This window comes from Oryzias latipes, chromosome 21, assembly GCF_053564925.1.
Source record: "Oryzias latipes strain Hd-rR chromosome 21, Olatipes_Hd-rR_3.1".
Taxonomy (NCBI): Eukaryota; Metazoa; Chordata; class Actinopteri; order Beloniformes; family Adrianichthyidae; genus Oryzias; species Oryzias latipes.
In genome coordinates, this window is record NC_136257.1 from 14,979,246 (window position 1) to 14,987,198 (window position 7,953).

Genomic DNA, 7,953 nt, shown 5'->3' on the forward strand with positions numbered 1-7,953 from the left:
TGCATCCCGGACCACCACTGGAACGGGTTGTGGTGTGTGCCGGACCACCACAGGAACAGGAAGGGGCTGGGGTGCATCCCGGACCACAACTGGAACCGGTTGTGGTGCGTGCCGGACCACCTCCGGAACAGGAATGGGACGTTGAAGGGGAAGGCGGCGGCGACGACCCCCCCCTTCCTGGCAAGATGGCTCCCCTCCATAGCAGGAGTGCAGAACTGGAGCATGTCAAAGTCCCAATAAGACCGTGTCCTCTCTGCTTCCAGGCAGTAGGCCTCCAGAAGCTGCATGTCCCGCTCTGCTGGGTCCAGGTAAATGTATGGCTGGTCCATTCTGTCATGTGGGGAGGGGCAGGCGGGCAGGAAGGACCCAGAATGCAGAGGCGGGAGCACACGGTAGTGATGGGACGAGCGACACTGGTGCATCAGCACTGTGCCGATAGCTTAAGAGCGAAACCTTGTATTGGTGCATGTATTGCTTTAAGAAAGAATCACGTGACTGATACAGGAACTGTATCGTTTGGATGTGCCGCGCCAAAGTGTGTTTATCAGGAAACAAACTGTATCAACATGTCGCGGGTTTGTCGGATGGAGTTTTGCTTGATCATGGATCGTCCTAGGAAGTTTTCCCCGGTGTGGAATAATTTTGATCTCATGACGCCAAACAAAGTAGATCTATTTCGCCTTTATATAAAATTTTTAAGGTGGCACTTTGCACTCACTTTATCAGTTTATCAAGTGAATGACCTGTGATACATATGATAGTCAGTTAAGAGCCTTACAGTTGCTTTATTCATGTTATCATGTAATTATGAGATCCTGATCTCGTAATCATGAGATAGGGTGTCTTTTTTTTAACAAGTGAATGCAATGTTCTGGTAAGAGGTTTGAATTGTTTTCAGATAAATAAACTTTTTATCTTATTGTAGGTGAAGTGTCTGTTCTGCTCCACAGAGCTATCTTATTTCAATAAGAGCATTTCATCAATGCTGAGGCATTAAAGAGCTCGGCATGGCAATGAAGAATTGGCAGCTATTCGTGAGAGTACCCCAGGTATGTTGAAATTCTCTCTAAAAATTGTGCTAAAAAAATGCATGCAAACAGAAAGGCTCAAGGCCTGGTATCGAACCTGAACCTTCTTGCTGTGATGCGACAGTGCTAACCACTACACCACCATGTAGTCTTATGTCTATTTGATATTGTTTGTAAAAATTATAGTCCTTTTATTAAGCTTTTGACAAAATAGTTCCTTTTGGCTTGCAGTTCCTAACAAGCAAGCAGTGGATGAGGCAGTGGTCAATATGATCATCAAAGACTGTCAGCCACTCAGCTTTGTTGAAAACGAGGGATTCAGGGAGCTCCTGAAGCTTATTTTACCCTCGTATGCTCTACCAAGCAGGAAGGTATGTTTAAGAATTTTTATTATATGTTTGTACAAACTATATAACTATATTTTATTGGTGTAACAGTATTTGTATGGTTATTTTCAGACCATCAAGGACTTGGTGAGCCAGAGATATGAGGAGGAAAAGGAGAAAAACCAAAAAGGACCTCCAGAGTGCCGTTGCTGTTACTGTAACAGCTGATATGTGGACGTCTATGAATATGGAGGCATATCTAGCTGTTACTGGCCACTATGTGGACAAAGAAAGCCATGAACTCCATTCATCAGTCTTGGGAGTGCAGCATTTTCCTCCGAAACACACTGCAGAAAACATCGCCACGGTTAAAAGGAGCCTCATGGAGGAGTGGGGCATAGCAGGAAAGGTCAGGTGTCTTGTCACTGATGCAGCAGCAAACATGACTGCATGTGCTCGAATGCTGCAAATACGGCATACCATTTGTATAGCCCATTCCCTGAATTTAATTGTGAGAAAATCATGTGATCAAATCCCAACAATAACTGAAATACGCAACAAAACACGACACATTGTGACATACTTTCGATCGAGCTTGACTGCTAAAGAGAAGCTCACTCAAATACAGCAACAGTTGGGAACACCGGGCCATAAATTAATAAACGAGGTGCCAACACGATGGAACAGTACCTACCAAATGTTTGAAAGAATGACTGAGCAGAAGGAGGAAGTCTGGGTGTCACTGGCTTCATTAAAACCTGACATCACTCCACTGACTCCAGAAGAATGTCAGATCATTGAAGAGATGCTCAGGGTTCTTGCTCCTTTTGACCAAGCTACAAGAGAACTGTCTGAGGAAAAAAGGGTCTCTGGGTCAAAGGTCATTCCCATGATGAGAATGCTCCACATTGAGCTTCAACGTCAGGCCACAACAGTGACAAAAACAGCTGCTCAGCGACTGGCTGGAAACCTGAGGAAGCGGCTAACTGACGCCATTTGCGGCATGGAATCTCCAAGTGTAATGACTCTGGCAACTCTATTAGATCCCAGATTTAAAAAGAATGGATTTGTTAGCCAGCAAAAGGCAAGTGAAGCGGTGAAGAGACTGCAGTCAGAATGTGCAGAAATGAGGAGCCAAGAGCCTGACCCAAGAGAAGAAGAGCCTAGCTCTTCACATGGGTCAGAACCCAGTTCAGGTATGAAAATACATTTCTGTGGCACTTTGTGATATGATATATATCATGTGATAATAAAGTAATGATTAACTATTTTTTTTAGGGAACAATCTCTGGAAAACTTTAGATATGGAGGTTGCAGAGACCCAGAACCAGGAAATATACCCACATCTTCATCAACTTGCACTTAAAACTCTCTGCTCACCATCATAGTCTGTACCATGCGAAAGAGTATTTTCCAAGCCTGGGGAGCTGGTGTGTAAGAGGAGAAATCGCCTTGGAGCAAAGACACTCCAAAAACTTTTGTTTCTGAATAAAAATTCATGAACTAATCACTTTTTTGTCTTTTATTTCATATGATTTAGCAGTTAAGTGACAAATGTGCACATAAGTTAAAAAAATTGTAATTCTGAATGTTCACTCTAATTTGCTATATTTTACATACCAACTCAGTTTTAGCATTTACACGAACAAGGAATTTATTTACCTGCAATGATTTGAGAACTACTGCAGGGGTCACTGTTGGGTGACCAACACAGTATCAATACAGTGCTGACACAGTTTGTTTAGTGTGTCAATACACTCCTTGAGGTATCATCGTCCCATCACTAGCACACGGTTCCAGGACAAAGGGTTTAATGACTAACAAAAAGCACTGCAGAGCAGGGTAACAAAACAAAAACCAAAACTCACTGTGGGCATAGCATGATGAACAGGGCAGAAGACTTGCATGGAAGAGACATTACGACGTTAATGGAACAGCACAAGAGGAAGGCAGAGACAAGACTTATATACAGACAGGGCAGACAAGACACAGGTGAACATGATCAGGACAGATCGGGACAAAGGAAGTTAAACTCAAAAACATGACAAGACAGAAAACCTTTCAAAATAAAACAGGAAACAGAACTCAAACATGACAGAACAAGATATAAAGGAAAAACCAATACAAAAGAAACCCAAACCATGACAATCATGTAAATCATCAATGGTGTCATTAGAGCCAGGCATGAAAATATAAAAATTAGGCAAAAATAAAAAAAAATTTGTGAAAAACATATCAAAAGGGAAACGGGTCGTAAATAGGTAAAGTAATGCACGGACACAGTAAATAACTTTTTGTAGTGCGTCCATCATCTGGCGTGTGGTGATGTGACGAGAACCGTTTGAAACACATGCAGCCGAAGAATGTAAAGGGAGTCATTCGGGACTGATGAGGTAATAGCACAGTGTGGTCAACAGGGTCTGACAAGAGGAGCTAGGCAGGCGTTCCAGGGAAATTTAAAGCTAAAGAACAGGCTGATAACAGGGCCACTCGACTAATGGGAAAGTTTGAGCGGAAGGGAGTAGAGCATACTGCATGTGATTCTGGAGAATTCGCACAAGAGAATCACAGGTCACATTGTTTCAACTATCAGCCGCAGCTGCAGCCAACAGCGAGTGAGTGAAGTTGGGGGGCTGATCAGATAAGGTGGTGAGGTCCGGGGAGAGAAATAATTTTACTAGAAACAGAAACTAAATGTCCCAAAACTTTTAACCTGTGCTTGGGCCAGGTGGAGTTTAGATTTACTGCACTTATTGCCCTGAGAGTTGAAACTTAGAAAGATTAGCAGACATGTCCATTAAAGTTAGTGAACCAGAGATCCTCAAGAATGCTTTTAAGGGGTCAATCCTGATTTACAAGCAGAAATGCAGGGACCTGAGAAGTGGGGTCTGAAGGCTGCAATCAAACTTTTTATGAGCAGGGGAGAGTGAACTAAAAAAGGGAAGGCTGCACCCGCCATTTGAGTCTGATCATGTTTATTCAAGAGGGAGGTGTGTCCTGCACAAACTGATCCACGTCTGCTTTGTAAGAAATGATACTTTCTATAGCTTTTTCTGAACATCAACCCTTGTCCATGTCCTAAACACTAAAATACACACTAAAACACAACTTATTTTTATTCTGAGAGCATAGAAAGCCATTACATCTGCTTACAATGGAGAAATCACCCCTCCTTTCTGCGAGTTCTCATCAGCCTGTCTGCAGGCCCGGGCACGCGCACTCTGACCTGTGAAGCTGCTCCCCCCTCCTTGTGCTCTGTCCTGCACTCTGAGGCTGCTTAACCTTCCATGAAATCCAGAATCTTTAACCCATTTATCCAAATACTTGATTAATGTCTGATCCGGACTTTCCACATACTTCCAAACTTTATGAAAAGCTTTCTGGACCTGAGCAATGTGCCATCTTTCTTTTTAGTGAGATTTTGTGATAGCTGTGAATGCTTAGCCCCCATCTTTTTGAGGTTTATGAGTGACGATCAGCCACAAACGCTCTCAGGAATTCATAGACCACACCAGGCTTCTACAAGGGCTAAGTCCCTTGCGGATGTGGCTGTCCTGAGAACCAGCTTCTCAATTTCAATCACAAACCAGAGTTCCCACCCAAGTAACCCTTTTTATGGATTCTCCAGCGCTGAAACTAATCAGCAGAAAAACGCTTGGAGAATCAGAAAAGAAGCCTAATTATTTGTCAACTGAGTCACTATTTTTGTTTTAGAACGAGGCATTAATCAAAGCGAGCATACACCACAGAAGCTGTCAAGGAAAGCATACTCAGACACAGGCTTTTACACACTCATGGCTTCCGCGAAGCTCCGTTTCACTGTTTTCACTTCGTTTTCCTTCCGCGAAGGATAAAATTCACTAACATTTCGCTTTATTTTATTTTTTCCATTCCCACCGCGAAGGGAACGATCCTTCACTGGCAGCCTCGCGCCCACACACACCCTCCGCGAGGGGTCAAACCAACGACACCCAGTTTCAAAATAACTTCTTCTGAGTCCCACCGCGTGGGTAATTCGTCCACAGACTCCAAAGGAGTCGGTGCCTCACCAGCCATCAACCTCACCGCACATCACTGGTTTGTCTGCACAATACTTGTACTCACCCGGCCCCTTCTCCAGAGTAGCAATAGCTGTATATCAGTTTATTCATGTTAAAACCCTTCAGTTCATATAGCATGAGGGGAAACATTTTATCTAAAACCATTTGTGACTTTAAATGCCTTTCAATGAAAAAAATATATAGAGATAGTAAAAAAGAGGAAAATCCAAGGTAGAACTAATTCAGATGAGTTGGTGTCTCTTTGGGGTGTTGGTAAGAACACGCTGAAGCCCGAATGTAGTTTCCACCGTTGAGTGCAGATTTTTGAATCTGTTCACATCCATTCACAAAAGGTCCAAAGCTGAGACGCACAGGCGTACATAATTATTTGTTGCTTGTGTAAGTGTGTGGTCTAAAAGGAATGAAATAACCATCAGAAAAGGAGTTTCACAACAAACATAAACTTACAGTTTGTCAGTGACGCACACTGCGATATCCCGCTGTACATGCACTTATTATTCCCTTGTTAGCAAAAAATAAACTACTTACGTAAACTTATGAATACCTTGTTCCAGCTGTCACATTAGCTTCAGATCAACGCTCCCTCACCTCCTTCATTTGCTGTGCATGCAGCTGAGGGCAGCGTATTCTTCCGCGCCGGTATGTAGTCCTGTTTATGTATATTTTTGATTTTTTTTAAACAAATAGAAAAGAAAATCCCGTCGGAATTAAAGGCTGTAATTTGAATGAATTTACTTCCCCACACACACTTTCCCTTACTTCACTCCCTGTCTTTCTTCCTATAACTCCAATAAACTGTAATGTGTCTCTTTGTACAAAGACAGAAATAATAAATAATAATAATAAAAATAAATAATAAAAATAATAAAGTTTTACAGACATTGGAAGACACAAAATAGCTAAACATTACGAAAGTCCCTAGGATAGCCGTAAGCTAAGCTAACTCGCTCCTTGTAAAACCTGAACTACGTAAATAGGAAGACAGAAAAAAAGCACAATTAATTTTAAAATACAAATAACACCCTCATCTGGAGTTTAAGACAAAATTCCGGTGGAAAAGCGAGCAATAATGTCAATAAAAGTGTTCTTAAAATATATGATCTATATTTGATGCATGTTCAGTTCAGGTTGTTGCAAGTAGTTAACAAACGTTTGTACTTGCTGAAAATCTCTGTCCCGTGTTTTATTATACACTTAATGAACAAACAATTGTGTATTTTCCAAATATTTTCTATAATCAAAGATTACAAGAAAAAGTATCAGTATCTGTGACAATGGCCCTGTAATTAGTTGGTATCATATCAATACCCAGATTCTCTCATTTAAGGACGTTGTTCTCTATAACTTTTACCAAATTTCAAAAAAAACTTTTTTCAACTTTTTTTTTTCATTTATCCCTCTTTGGTTTCATTTTTTCCGGAAATAAATAAATTCTACTTTAAAACCACTGAAGAAATCCTTCTTATTAAAAACTTGATAACACCAACAATGAAACAGGGCCTTATCTCTCCAATTCCTAAACGTGGCAAGGACAAAAGGCTCATTGATAATCTATCACAGATTACATTGTTAAATACAGATTATAAAATCCTCACTCATGTGATTGCAAATTGATTAAATTTACTGGATTATGATCACTTAGTTGAAGATTATGATGTGAATTTTTCCTTGGATTTTCATAAGGCATTTGATACAGTTGAGCATGCTTTTATTTTGAAAGCCTGGAATCATTTTGGCTTTGGTGAAAAATTCATACATTTGATTTCTGTGTTCTAACATCAATAGCTCTATCTCTCTACCATTTGGAACAACGAAACGTTTTAATATTAGAAGAGGAATTTGTCAGGGATGCCCAGTGTCCCCATTTCTTTTCATTATTGTTAGCTATTCATATGAAAAATAGGCCCAATTATGCGTCGCATAGAGTATGGAGTCCCGAACTGTTCATAATTAAATAAATAAATATGACCTTGTGAAACCACACAATCAACCAATAAATCTCTCATAAATATATAAACGGATCATTAAATTGTGAAAAATTTGCACAGATATTAAAAATATTTAATTTAGCTTTAAAACCTGTTCATTTTTTTTAAAACAGCATTTTAAAATATTGATTTTAATCGTGTTAAATATTAATATAATTCTATGGCTTTTTTCCGAACTTCGGATTTCAAAATCAATATTTTCCAAAGTTGCTTTGTTTTTATTTCACATTCCTGTTTTTCAGAATAACTTATTTATTTCATAATGAGCTTTACGTTGTTTTTATTTTCATTCAGTAGATTATTAAAGTACACTTTTTTACTGTGCCGTGTTATTTCAGTTAGTTTATTTTATATGACTTATATCCTTGTTCAGATTCTCTTGTCCTCTGTTTTAAGAATTTTTTATAGAGGTTATTTTTCTTTTTACAAGCATTTTGTAGACCAGTAGTTGACCAAGGGCATTTGGCAAATTTCTTCTTAAATTTATAAATTGGACAGTTCTTATTGTAAAGTGAGCTAAATATTTCTACAAAAATATTTATAAGCGATA

At 39.8% G+C, this 7,953-nt stretch overlaps 1 long non-coding RNA gene across 1 annotated transcript; it reads left to right on the top strand.

Moving 5' to 3' along the window:
* Window positions 1–2,864, top strand: LOC110017417 (uncharacterized). The gene is made up of 2 exons (XR_013652690.1): window positions 1–1,399; window positions 1,487–2,864. It is a non-coding gene; the product is annotated as an uncharacterized LOC110017417 (long non-coding RNA).
* The last annotated feature ends 5,089 nt before the right edge of the window (window positions 2,865–7,953 follow it).